Below are 14752 nucleotides of genomic sequence, written 5' to 3'. Positions count from 1 at the left end.
TTCTTTGTATAATACCTTCAACTACTTCTTGCTGAGATTGCACAATGGCGACCCACTGCATCAGAAACAATGTGTTGTGTGAGTGAATGAGTAGGGTTCTGCTGGTAGTATGGTGTTGGTAATCGGTATGTTGTTGCGCCTGGGCACCACTAGTATATACAACTGTTTTCTGATCTGATATTGTATTTATTATAATATTTATTAAATGTACTTTTGATATTTTGATACACCAAGAATGTGTAAAATAAATTCAAAACATATGCCCTTAAATAAGGGTTTTATGGTGTAGTTGTACAGCTTTATACCTCCTTTCTGTGGCACACCTTTTTTTGCCTTGTGGGGATGGGATAATGTAGTTCCCTTTTCTTTTTATCCTTGATGTACAGCCTATTTATAAATAACTTGCAGGCAGTGGGTTTGTTTTTGATTGATATTTACGTTTTCCTCTCAGGAGCCCCCTTCTGTGAGATTGCTCTTATAATGTCAATTCTACACAACATTGACCCTGAATAATTATCCTGTGTAGTTGATATCTACCTATCTCAAAGAAACAGTTATAGATTCCTTACCTTAGAATTACATCCTGGCGTCAGATTGGATCCGTACAGTTTTTCGTCAGCAGTACCCCTGTGCGTCAAAAGGTGGCGTGAGTTGGCATGGTTGTCGGGATGACGTTGCGGTAGCTACTTAGACAAGGCCCCCGTGCGCTGACGTCGGTTCTTTCTTTTTCCGCTTGCAGAGCCCGAAAGGTCGACTCCTGGCTTCCCTCCCTTCCCGGGTCCTGAAGTGACCCCTGCCCAGCTTCGTCAATTTTACGAAGCAATGCATGCCATCTTTGGGAAGCCCGACTACGTTCGGGCCCCGTGGACTCGGTCAACCTTGTTACTCCTCCCCCGACGCCACGTCGCCAGCCGGCGTTTGCTGTGTCCCCAGCCACCGTCGACCCCAGCCTCAACCTCGATGTACGTTACAGAGAAGGGTATACCCAATTAGTGTCGCTGGGACCTGGGTGTATAGCAGTACATTAGGGAAGGGGTCCCAGTACACATGTATTGAAAACAAGAAAAACAATTTGTGCAAGAATCAAGGAAAACATAAACAAAGTCAAATAGGTACACTGTTATTTAATCACAAAGTGCCTTTGGATTCTGCTTTATCAAAAAACATTGCATTATTTATTCAAAAAACATTTGTGCCCCAATAGGTGAAAGGGAAGGGATATGTGAGTGTGTCAGTGAAATTTAGTGCAAGGAATGGGACGGAATGCAGTGTAGGTCATGAGACCCTTATCAACAGCGAAAACCAATGACTGGCTTCAATATAGAGCCGAAATTCAATGCAACAAATGTCCACATTTTCTACAAAGCCATGCTTAGAGAGCCTTAGTGAAGGTCTTCTAGTTATGGCAGAAGCTGGCAGGTGTGCAGGTTGTCGATGTTTCGACCGCAAAATTGTTCTAGGTATCAATTAAACCTTAATGGGGGTCTTCCTCAGGGCAAAGGTGACGTGGGGGGTGGGGGGGAAGGCTTCCTAGAGTGTAAGATAAAAGTGAGGATTCAATACTTGACGCATGAATGTGAATTATAGAGCGCAATGGAAGAAAAGCTTATCGTGAAGGGTTAATCACAGTGGGTTAGTCATTGAGAGATGGGTGTGTAAGCTGCATTCCGAGGAGACTGGTTAAAAGCCAAAAATGGACCTGGAAACAAGCAAGAGACACCGGGCTGAAAAAAACGCGGACCAGCAATGCCCAGTGGAATAAAAGCAAGGACTATTGTGTCGGATTTACTAGGGCATGAAGAAATCAATCAATCTGTGTAGTGAGTATTTACTAAGTAGCCGCCAGAGTCGCTCTGCTACATCCGTTCTATGAATACATAAAAAAGAAGGACCCATCATGTGTAAGCCCAAACGGCCTACTCGTTACCAAAACGAGATAACAGGTGGAAAAAGCAACCGCTCGGTTGCCGGGAAAGAAATACCTGCGGGCGGTGAAATGGCATTAAAAAAAAACATGCTGGGTCTCCCAAACGCCGTGTCCGTTCCAGGGCAGAGAGCCGTGTGATGTGACAGCCGGTTTATATGCAGTGAAAACAACAGCGCGTGCACGTAGTCTCACGCTGGATGCGGGGACTAGCAGTGAGGAAAGACTGCGCGGCATGACTCCGGCATCGCGGTAAAAGGGAAGATTACACCACAGGGTGCATGGATGCACGTAAGGTTACTAAAAATGTGAATGTAAAATAAGAGGGCATATAAAACTCCCTTGAAAATAAGTATTGTGAAAGGGCAGATTGACGTATAGGTGTGGAGTTATGCAGCACAGCCCCAGATTAGCAAAGGCATACCTCGTACAAAACGTACAGAAAGGCTAACGTTTGATATGAGTTAACAAGGCCTTGTCAAGGATCTGTATATGAATTCTAATTATTTTGTAATGTTATGTTCCCATCATTTCAGACATCGTTATTTGCATCCAGCCACTGTTCAACGCACCATATTGAATTAGACACAATGGGAACATTGCCCTACTCCTCCGCAAGGGAGTTCTAAAACACATAGGGAAAAATTCACATATTTTTCAGGATATGATACATAAGACCCAACATCATATTATTTCAAATGAGTCCCTACACTAACAAAGAAATATATGCTTACACAAACTAAGCCAATATATACCGCTTCATTTGTCACACAGTTGGCTGTAAAAGGCTATGATTATTAGAAGGACACAATTGAAATGAAATCGATTTGGGGTACCAAACCTTTGCACGTTTCGGGGACGGAAACTTTATTCCAAGCATGTTTAATACCAACACAAATGATCTTCCTGAATGATACCGTCCAGCAGACTACATGTCTGGGAGTGGCTAAAATCAAAGAGACGAATATGACAAATGTTCCCTCCATCGCCCGATTTGAAAATTGGCATAGTTTGACAAATTATCTTGAATTGGGATTGGGACGACAGGTAAAGAGAAGATACTGCAACCATCTACCACCTGGGCCAGCCAGGATCCGTGTTCTTAAAAGCAGGTGTTGCGTTAATCTTCAACCTGGAAGCTAAAGGCAGTATTAACAATCAAAATAATCTTGATATGTATCCTCTAACCTAGACAGATGCCCTCTATACCTATGGAATATTTGTATACCAAGGAATTAGCTCTCTAGCGCTGATGCTGATGCACAGGTACTTGTGGGAGCTTAAAAGCTAAACATTAATCTGTCATGTTGTTTCTGGATAAATCTTAAACATGCGTAATACAGGCACCGTTCATATCTGAAAGAGACACGTTAGTGATAGATTCCTTACCTTAGTATATCCCCAGGCGTCAGACTGGATCCGTAAATTTTTGCGTAGCAATAACCTTGCGCGTCGGTAGGCGTCGTCCGCGGCTCCGCGTCCGTCGTCGTCGTCGTTAGCACCGGAATGACGTAGTCGGAGTACTTAGACGCCGCCCATGCGCGCTGACGTCAGTTCTTCTTTTTTCCGCGCCAGCTAGCGCAGATCCGGAGAAGCTCTACCCCTAGTCATTTTTTTACTGAACTTTTTGATCTTTTGGATCATTTCTCTACTCGAGTCTTCGACTCTATCGGTGCTGGTAGGGATGCCCAGGTTCAAACCCTGCTCGAAGTGCGACCGACTGATGTCGATTACCGACCCCCATCGCCGGTGCCTGAAGTGTTTAGGCCTCGACCACGACGACCGCACCTGCTCCGACTGCCAGGCCCTGGCGTCTAAAGCTAGGCGGGAGCGGTCCCGCAAGCGACTCGAGCTCCGGCAGTCGGCTCGCGCCGTTCCAGGTCCCAGTCCCACGGGAGGTCGAGGGACCGGTCGCGTGGTCGGAGTCATCGCTGCTCCGGGAGTGGACATCGGTCGTCAGGATCCAAGTCCTCGGGTAAGAGGCATGAGAGGTCGGAGAGACGTCATCGTTCCTCCGACCCACCCCGACGCTCACACAATGCGGCCGGGGGTTCGGGTGACTCCACCCACGCGGCTCAGAGGGAGTCGCAAGCGTCGCCGCTTGCCCCATACCTTCGGGTCCCTGGGCACGGCGCGACGCCGGAGGAGATCGAGCGGTACCTCATGGCCATGAGGTCCCTCCCTCCTCAGTCGGGTTCTGTGGCGCCTCCGAACCCAACGGTCCCGGCTGGAGGCCCTAGCGGGTCGGGTGCTTCGGCCCGACGCCATCGGGTGCTTCGGCCCCGGCGCTGCCGGCGACTTTGGTCCCGGCGCCGCAGGACCTTACCGGATCCGCTTCCGGATCCGGGTTGTCGCCGGTCGACCTCACGACCTCACCGGCGACGGCCCGCGGGTGTCGCCCCCCGGCGCCCACTCTGATCGCCGTCCCCAATATTCCCTTCGGTCCGACTCTGGAGCCGGAACGGCGCCGCTTCCGACGGCCTTTGGAGATTAATATTTCCATGAGGAGGCCCCGTCTGTTGCCCCTGTTTTACAGGAGACGGGTGACGAGGGAGACTGGGAGGGGTCTGAAGACCCTCTTGCACTGGAGTGCCAGTCTCAAGAGGACTGGACATATGAGCTTGGGGAGGCCAGTGGTATTGACACTTCGCCAGACACTGGATTTGTCTCCCCTCCCACCGTGGCTTCGGAGGAGGGGTCTACTTACAGTGTAGTGTTGACGAGGGCGGCCAAGGCCTTAAACCTTGAGCTCCCCGTCGCGGCCGTGATGACTAACCTCCTCACTGAGGTCCTCAAACCGCAGACAAGCTCCAGTGAGCCCCTGCTGCCGTTCAATGAGGCCTTGTGTAACGTTCTTGTGGGCAGTTGGTCCAAGCCCGCCACAGGTCTGCCTGTGGATAGGAACGTGACCAGACGCTACCGCCCGGCCCCGGGCGACCCTTGCTTTTTGTCCACCCATCCCACCCCCGAGAGCCTGGTTATCCAGGCTTCCACTTCCCAGACCGCATTCCCGACGGCTCCGCCCGATCGGGAATCCAAGAGATATGAACAATTTGGGAAGAAAGTGTTCTCGTCCCTAAGTTTGGGGCTGTCGTCTGTCAATACCGCCTGTCTCTTGGGCCGCTACACCCACACCCTGAGGGACGCGGTCGGGGACGTGCTGCCACAATGTCCGGAGGAGGTCCGGGCTAAACTCGCCCAAACTCTTGTGGAGGGCCGAGATGCAGCGCAATATTCCATCCGGTGTGGGCTGGATACCACGGACTCACTGGGCAGGGCGATGGCAACGACAGTGGCGGTTCGACACCACGTCTGGTTGAGGTCCGCCAACTTTTCGGCTGATGTCCAGGCCACACTTCTGGACATGCCGTTCGATGGCCGTCGCCTCTTTGGCGACAAGGCAGACCATGCGCTTGAGCGTTATAAGTACTCCAGGGCTACGGCCAAGTCCTTGGGCCTCTCGGCCCCTCACCAGCAAACTGGTGCCTTTCGCTCCTTTCGTGGCCACGGAAGGGGCGCCCCCACACGTTCTGCCAGCCACGCACCGCAGAATGTTCAACAGCGCGGTGGCGGCTGTGGAAACAGCCGTGGCGGCGGTCGGGGACAACGGCGAGGCCAGTCCACACCTCCCTCCGCAGCACCTGCCTCAAAACCTTCCTAGTCCGAGTTTTCAGGCCCATGTGACGCCAGTGGGAGGCAGGGTTCGCCATCACCTCTGCCACTGGCACACTGTCACGTCGGACAGGTGGGTGCTGCCGATCGTCCGAAGGGGCTACTCCCACCCCTTCGAGGCGACCCCTCCAGCCATGCCACTGCAATTCCACCACGTGTCGGGGAATCGCTTTCAACTTCTGCAAGAGGAAGTTATGGCCCTCTTGGCCAAGGGGGCCATCGAGCGCGTTCCTGGGCCAGAAGTAGGGTGTGGTTGTTACTTCCACTACTTTCTGGTACCCAAGAAGGGCAAAGGGGGCCTACGCCCTATCTTGGACCTACGGAACGTCAACGGCTTCCTCCGGAAGGAGAAGTTCAAATTGCTGACTTTGGCTCAGGTCTTAGCTACCCTGGAGACTGGCTGGTAGCGTTGGACTTGCAGGACGCTTATTTTCACATCCCCGTCCTGCCGGCCCACCGGCGTTACCTGCGGTTCACGGTAGGCCACAAGCACTTTCAGTTTACCGTGCTCCCCTTCGGTCTTACCAGCGCCCCACGGTGGTCACAGCTCATCTGAGCAGGTTAGGGGTGTCAGTCTTCCCCTACCTCTACGACTGGTTGTTGAAGGCGGGCTCGCCCCAGACAGTCGTCGGCCACCTCCAGACTACGGCCGACCTCCTGCACTTACTGGGGTTTTCCATCAACGTGCCGAAGTCGTACCTGTGTCCCTCTCAGAAGCTCCTCTTCATCGGAGCGGTTCTAGACTCTGCGCAGTTTTGGGTTTATCCTCCCGAACAGCGGGTTCGGGATATTCAGGCTCTGATTCCGATCTTTCAGCCTTTATCCCGAGTCTCGGTCAGGTTGACGCTGCAGCTCCTGGGGCTGATGGCCTCCTGCATCCGGTGGCGGATGCGGGCTCTGCAGTGGGACCAGAACTTTCAGTGGGCCCAGCATCAGGGCAACTTGTCCAATCATGTCTTGATCTCGGAGGGCACTGCAAGACAGTTGCAGTGGTGGCTCATGGACCGCGATTGTGTCAGTGGCAGATCCCTCTCCCTACCCCTCCCGGAGCACGTGGTTGTGACGGACGCGTCCCTCCAGGGCTGGGGAGGCCACATGGGAGAGGTGGAGATCAGAGGCCTCTGGTCTCCGGCGGAGTCCCGGCTCCATATCAACCTTTTGGAGCTGCGGGCGGTTCGTCTAGCACTGAAGGCATTCCTGTCCGGGGGAGTGTAGTGCAGGTGTTAACGGACAACACCACCGCCATTTGGTACTGCAACAAACAGGGTGGGGTGGGGTCATCGACCCTATGCCAGGAGGCTCTCCGCCTCTGGCAGTGGCTGGAAAGTCAGGGCGTGACCCTGGTGGTTCAACACCTGGCAGGTTCTCTGAACGCCAGGGCGGACAAACTCAGCCGTCGGTGAATGATGGATCACGAATGGCGTCTGAACTCGGACGTGGCGCAAGGCCTCTTTCAGCAGTGGGGAGAGCCTTGGTTAGATCTATTCGCCACAGAAGAAAACACGCAATGTCATCAGTTCTGCGCGTTGGAGTTTCCAAGGCTAGTAATAAACAAAAGAAGTGCAAATACTGTGGTTGATTTACCAGACCACAACCAACTAAATTGGAACCCAGACTAACAATGACTCAATTGCTAGTCGGTTTTAGAAATGAATCAATTGTATTTATTTTTATATTCAGAAATACCTTATTTTTGTATAGACAAACAAATATTGGCAAAATACTTTTTGTATTTATATATATATATATAAAGAGACAGACGAAAGATGAGTGAGATAAATTGCAGAGTAGGACAGGCAGTCCGTGCGTTGAACATACAACTTTCACACATCATTCATTCCACATTCACACTCTTATTCCTTCCATACCATAACAAACATTGTGCATGTGAAATAAGACAAAACAAAAAAGGTCAAGCAAGCAGAGTTAAGAGCAAATCAGAAATAACACTAAAAATGTTGAAAAGATACTTAATATCACAACAATTGTATGACAAACATAATATGTACAATTCCTTATTGACCAAAAAACCTAACAACAAAAGGTACACAAGGTCGACGCGTTTCGAATCGGACCCTTTGTCCGATTCTCATCAGGACCAGAGAATCTGAAAAAAGGAAAGAGATTTCCTTTAGTATATTTATGTTTAAAGAGTGGAAACAGCGACCAGTCAAAACCAAACATAGCCTCCTACCTGTGTGTATTCAGTGTTAAGTCACGGGGGTGGCTGTGGACAGAGAGTTAGTCTATGGTTAGTAATTAAGAACAAGAACAAGCCTACAGTCATCAAAAGGGGTGAATCATGGGGGGTATTCAGATGAAGGAAAATACCTGCATCAAGTGTTTTAAACATCGGATGTTTAAAACGGGCTGCATGGAGTCGGGATCGTCAGGGAGCCATCGTGAACGGGCGCTTTTAAAATGAAGGCTGTGAACGTGAAAAAACAAGCACCATAAATTGTTTACATTGAAGGGCGGTAACATAGAGCGAGTCTACTGAGATCTCAATAGAGAGCTAAGTACCTCTAGAGCGTGACGAGTTGCTCGAGGTCCGGTTTTCGATCGTTTGAATGGGGCCGATCAGCAATTCACAGCCGCTGGCTGAAAGAGAACCCGGAAGGGCGCGTTAGTGCTTAGGCTCGGGGATTGAAAGAACAGACATCGAGCGACGCTGCGTGGCAGCATTTACCTTATGTGAACTCCTTTCGCAGCGTAGATCGGTGGCGTCTCTTTGTGCTCGCCGGTCTTCATGTTCTGGGTGCGGGTAGGAACAGTAAATGAAGGCGCGCGGAGTTTCCAAGGCGGCACTCGCCCGGAGACGCTTTTCGTCGCTAGTGGAGCTGCGGTCTATTATACGCCTTTCCGCCTATACCACTTCTGCCCAGAGTGCTGAAGAAGATCAGGCGCGACCGGGCCCAGGTTATTCTTGTGGCTCCGGACTGGGCACGAAGATACTGGTATCCCGAGCTACTCAGCATGTCAGTCCATCCCCCGATTCGTCTGCCTCTTCGGGAGGACCTTCTGTCGCAGCAGCAGGGGACGGTTCTGCACCCGAACCTGTCCAGTCTCAACCTACAAGCTTGGAGATTGAGCAGAGGCAGTTGAGGCCATTTGACTTGCCTCCCGAAGTCTGTAATGTCATTCTGGCAGCCAGGCGTCCCTCCACAAAGTCTGTATACGCCTGCAGGTGGAACAGATTTGTGGCATGGTGCACAGCAAAGGCTGTGGACCCACTCTCTGCACCCCTTTCTGAGATTCTCCTCTTTCTTCTTTCTCTTGCCCAGCAGGGCTCTGCTCTGGGCACTATCAAGGGGTACCTTTCTGCCCTTACTGCCTTCTTACGGCTACCTGATCAGCCTCCTTGTTCAAGTCCCCCATTGTAAATAGGTTTTTGAAGGGCATCACACACATGTTGCCTCCTGTTCCCTTCGTGATGCCCCAGTGGGACTTGAATCTTGTGCTTACTTATCTAATGTGTGCTCCCTTTGAGCCGCTCCATAACTGTCCTCTCCGTCTTCCTACTTTGAAGACTACTTTCCTGGTGGCCATCACCTCTGCCAGGAGAGTGAGTGCGCTCCAGGCTCTTTCTTCTACACCTCCTTTCCTCTCTGTCCATCCGGACAAGGTTGTGTTGCGGACGAGACCCTCTTTCCTGCCCAAGGTTGTCACGGCCTTCCACATCAGGCAGCCCATTACCTTTCCCACCTTCTTTCCGCCTCCGCATCCCTCGAAAGAGGAAGAGAGACTCCACCGTTAGGACCTAAAACGTGCGCTCTCTTTTTATCTGGATCGCACACGCCAGTTCCGGGTGGATGACCAATCTTTGTTGGTTACAAGGGCGCTAAGAAGGGAAAGGCGGTGCACAAGAGGACCATCTCGCGGTGGATCATCTTGCTTATCTAGGCATGTTACTTCTTGGCCAAAAAGGAGCCCCCTGTTGGATTGCGGGCTCGTTCTACTCGGGCCATGGCGACTACAACTGCCCTGGGCCGAGGATTGCCTTGCAGGACATTTGCCAGGCAGCTACGTGGGCCTCGCTGCACACGTTTGCAAGACACTACTGCATGGACAGCCAAGTCCGGAGGGATGGCTTCTTTGGCCGTTCCGTCCTCCAGGACTTTCTGGTGTGATTATTGGTTCGCAGACCCACCACCGGGGTTGGTATTGCTGGGGTATCTATTCTAAGGTAAGGAATCTATCACTAACGTGTCTCTTTCAGATGCACAAGTTACTACTTGTGTAACGCTATATCTGTAAGAGACATTAGTTAGTGATAGATTCCGTACCGACTCACCTATCCTCCCCGTTCTGCGAACCGATATCTAGGGTTAAGGTCATCCCCTTTTAGCCTTTTAGGGCCCTAGTTTCATGACACCAGTGTTGGTTATATCATGGCTCTGCGTATCTGGCGCGGAAAAGCTGTGTATCAGAACTGACGTCAGCGCGCATGGGCGGCGTCTAAGTACTCTGACGACATCATTCCGGCGCTAATGACGCCGACGACGGACGCGGAGGCGCGGACGACGCCTACCGACGCCCAGGGTTATTGCTACGCAAAAATTTCCGGATCCAGTCTGACGCCTGGGGATATTCTACGGTAAGGAATCTATCACTAACTAATGTCTCTTACAGATATATCGTTACACAAGTAGTAACTTGTGCTTTTGTGTGACAAACTGTTATGTGTTATACCTAATGAGTTGTCTTGAAATAATAATGTCCCAGCACATTCATGTCAAGTGCCAGTAATGTTTCTTATTATTCCAATGCCACCGAGGACAAGTATTCAAATTACACCAAAGTCAAGAATGCAGTTGCCAAAGTTAAAAGTGCAATTGCATAATTCCAAATTTTTCAAAAGTCCACACAATGTCAAAATGATAACAAGCGTACTGGGAGAAATAATCGGAAACCAACTAAAACTCAGGAAAGAATTTGGGTCCTTTTTAAATACCCAAGAGGTATTTCCAAACACACGTGATGTACTAAAACTAAAGAAGTACTTAGCTTTTTGCAGATCCGGTATCTTCTTGCTGTAATACTTCAGTGAGCCGGATCTGATTTCTTCTTGCTGTTGCCTTGCTGAAGCCGGCTTTCAGGAAGGCAAGGTTTCTGAGAATAATGACGTGTCCCCTTGAAAACGGAGACGCCGTCCACTCGTTGCTGCTCCAAAGATGGAAAACAAAAAATCAAGCGACGTGACGTATTGGGTGCGGTTATTTATACCCAATGCGAGGGCATTGTTGATTGCATCAGAAACGTGTTGTTTCTCCACATGTGACTTACCATGTCACATATCTTTCTGGAGAGTTTCCTTGGCAACATTTAAACAAAGCTGGTGCGCGTTGCCTTTTAGTATGCACCCGGTTTTGCAATGCACAGAATTCTCATAATAGCAAAAGGAGCAAGAAATAATAAATATAAAACCAAAACAAATCATGATACAGTCATAGGGGTTAACCAGCATTGGCCATTTTTCATTACAATAAAAATACAAGCAACAAGCGTACATTCAAGTGTACAAACAAGGGGCAGATTACCATTCATAGCGTTATAAAGACGTGATTGGTATGTAACACACAGGAATGTTGATAGATGACACATGCCTGATGCGAATTCCTGACAGTTACCACCTAATCGATGGGGAAATTGTGTCAAAATGGTTGGAATGGGGGCGAGCCAAGATGGCGGCGGAATCAGATGTCTAGTCACTGAGCTCCAAACTCGCCCATCTAATATCCTGCACATATCCATGCAGTTGTGCTGCCTACTACCCTGAAATGGCCGGGTTAAGTGCCTTGCCACTACAGAAAACCTGACCGAGCTCTTTGGTGCCCGCCTACCGGCTGTTCTAGCCCGGGACCTGATGCCGAAAAACGAAGCGAAGACCGAAGGCCTGTCCGCATGCTGGTCCGCTGGCTGCGGGGGCCTTCAAGGGGGACGATCTTCAGTCCTGTGCCCTTTGCCCCCCCCCTAGCGTGTGGGGATGCTGCTGGAGGTGAGTGCTGTGGCGCAGGGCGAACAGAGGGAGAAAACACATGCCCTGCAGCTGTCAGCCATGGTAACTCCGCCGATGTCCTTATAGCTTGCTTTGGAATGCCCGTTCTGGGTCGGGAGTGAGATGCTGAAGTCTCTGAGGGGCCCGGAAGAGTGCTTGCCCCCTAGCACTGAGGCAAGGGGAGAGCACTATGTTTCCTGCGGCCCCCAACGTGGTGTGGCCTTGTCAAGACGGCGAGCACTGGGACTGTGGGCTGGCCCAAAATGTAGAGTTGGAGGCCATGGGGACGCTTCCCGTCTCGGAGTGTGGTGCTCAGTCAGGCCGCCCGCTTGAGAGGTGACGATCTTCTTGAAACAGCAAGTTGACTGCGGGCAAAATCAGGAGTGAGAGCAGCAGGGGGAAGCAGAAGCTGCGACTTAGAAATGAAGAGGTCTGGTGGATGCAACTATTGGCCTGAGACCCAGAGAGTTGCGGAGAAGCCTAGGAGTGGCCTGGAGGTTTGCTGTGGGGTGTGCAGCCCTGGACTTCACGTTACTATGAGTGGCAGTGACTTACGAGCTGGCAGGTGCTGGTGTGTGGGTGCACTTGGCTATCCCCCTGCATTGATAAGAAATGGCTGGCATTAGACCAGTGCAGTTCGCTTGGGTGAGGGTGCCTCCTTGTTTGCCCCTTTAAATCGCGAATCCACAGACCTTCAATTGTGTACAGCCCTGCGGCTACCCAAAGCACCAGTCTCTGAGCCTAATCCTCCTATTTTCTCTTCTACCTACGTAAACCACCCCGGATTCAAACAATCCTCAGTTTACTCTTTGCCGGAGTGCTTGTGCTCCCTCCTTGGTTCTGCGGAGGTAAATATAACCTAGGTGGGGTATTGGCGGTGCCCAGAACTGCTCCTGTCAAGATCCTGATTGAGTCTCGGACACAGAAATACCTATGCACACCAGCGGACACTGGACACCATTTAAAAAAAATAATTCAAAGTGATACAAAGGGGTACCCTGACCCCATGGAACTGATGGAGGGGTCCATGAGGGACCCCTCATGGGCAAAAAATTGTCCCAAAAATTGTCCCAGCGCTCGAGGATCTGCGCGGCACTTCAAGCGACCCATTTTGTGCTCTGCCGGATCCAGACCCCAGTAAAAAAATAAACCCACTCAGACCCCCACACCTTCTCACACACAACTCACATAAAAACTCACACACCCATACAGCCACTCACACACACACATACATATAGACCCGGTCACCCATCAGCCACTCATTCACTCTCAGACCTACAAAACAAATTATGAACCCACGCGCAGAACTATAAAACATCTCAATCACCCACTCAGACCCACACACCCACTCACACGTGCACTCGCACACAACCACTCACGCATCCACACAGCCACTCGCACACCCACTTGCACACCCAAGTACATACCCACACAACCGCTCACACATTCATACAGGCACTCGAATACCCATTCACAGAACCACTAACACACTCACACACCCACTCCCACACCCATTACACATCCACACCGCCACTCACACACCCATTACACATCCACACCGCCACTCACACACCCATTACACACCCATACAGCCACTTACACCCATATAGCCACTCACACAGCCTTATAGAAATTGCACTGCATATGTTTATATTAAACTAGCAGCCCGCCACGACGTTGTCCGGGGCAGAAGGGGGCTGGGGGCAGCACCGCTGCAGGAGACGTGCAGCAGAGCGGCCATCAAGCGGGAGCAGCAGAGCGTATATATCAGCTCCCACGCCGCCGCTCCTCCCTGCATGTCGGGTGTGTGTCCCTTGCTCCTTCCTGCTCTCCCACGAGCATCGCCGCTCCTCCCCACGCTGGGCACTCCAATGTTGTGTGTCGGTCCCGCGCCGCCGCTCCTCCCCTCATGTCGTGTTTTGTTCTCTTGCTCCTTCCTGTGCTCCGGTCCGGACAGCGAACGTCGCTTTGGCGTGACTTCACGCCCACACGCCATTACGCCTCTCGCAAGCGTTGTGATGCCGCCGAACGCCGCGCGCAATCACTGTATCCATACGCCTATATGGACTACTTTTCCCCTAACGTCCCCCCCTAATGTATATAGTGTGGTTTTCTATAGCCTATGTCCATCTCCTGGACCTCCCCTTTCCAACGCTGTATTGGGTGTTGTGATTGGTGGTGTACTTTTCGAGTTTACCTGGCTCAAAGGACACAGTTCTCTCTTTATAATAGTAGTATAGATGTGTTGTTGTTTTAGTATTGAATGTGTGCAATATAATTGTGTGTTAAATGTGGTGTTGTTTTAGTATTGAATGAGTGTAATATAACCGGCAGACCTCTTATTTGTCTGCAGATTCACATCAGATTCTCTGATCCATAAAATTAATTTAAAAAAAAAATAAAGACTTGGTGCATTGCATTTATAGAAAGACTGCATAAGGTTCAGATTTTACACACACACACACACACAAAACCATATAAATCCAGTAGTTATAGTTTCCTGAGCTAACTATAACTCATACCGCCCGCAATGCAGTGCTTATGCCCTCACATATTACATCACTCATGGCATGGTCAGTGGCATCACTGATAATATTATCCTGAAAAATAAATTTCAATATACTTCAATAAAATACAACTTAAATTTTTCAAAAATAAGAAAAGGTGGCAGGTGAGAGACATACACCAGAGAGCTCACTGTAACCATATCAACTGCTACACTCACTTATCACCCAAGAGAGAGTTCTTAGCTGATAGTGCTCTCTCTTCTAAACCACTACTCTAAACATTAATGACAAAAGTAAGACGTCTAACCATGCAGGCTAATCTATCGCATTCAGCAACACCACCATTTGTCAACCTGGGAAGAGATTTTAGTGCAGAAGTCCGAACGAACAGGTTGTTGTGTCACAAACCACTAGTAAATTATTCTTCATCCTGGAGAAAGTTGTCAGCAGAGAGGTCGGTCTGTTGTAAACCACTACTACACTGAGCCTTCACACTAAAGAGGGCTCTTAGTGAAACTATGAATTTATTGCAAACTACAAATACACTTATTCATCACAAAGGAGAGAGGTCTAAGCAAAGAGGTCAGTGTGTTGTGTAGCACAATATACTCAGCTATCCATTTGAAGTGAAGACTCAATTAACAGCTTGGA

The 14752-nt window shown here is 50.1% G+C and overlaps 1 protein-coding gene across 3 annotated transcripts in view; it reads left to right on the top strand.

Annotated features, from left to right (window-relative positions):
* Window positions 1-14752, top strand: part of TRAPPC8 (trafficking protein particle complex subunit 8) — a 1294567-nt gene that overhangs the window by 1110695 nt on the left and 169120 nt on the right. The window lies entirely within an intron of this gene.

Source organism: Lissotriton vulgaris, chromosome 4_1, assembly GCF_964263255.1.
Source record: "Lissotriton vulgaris chromosome 4_1, aLisVul1.2, whole genome shotgun sequence".
Taxonomy (NCBI): Eukaryota; Metazoa; Chordata; class Amphibia; order Caudata; family Salamandridae; genus Lissotriton; species Lissotriton vulgaris.
The sequence above is the reverse complement of the archived record's forward strand: the minus strand, read 5'-3'. Positions and strand labels throughout refer to the sequence as shown.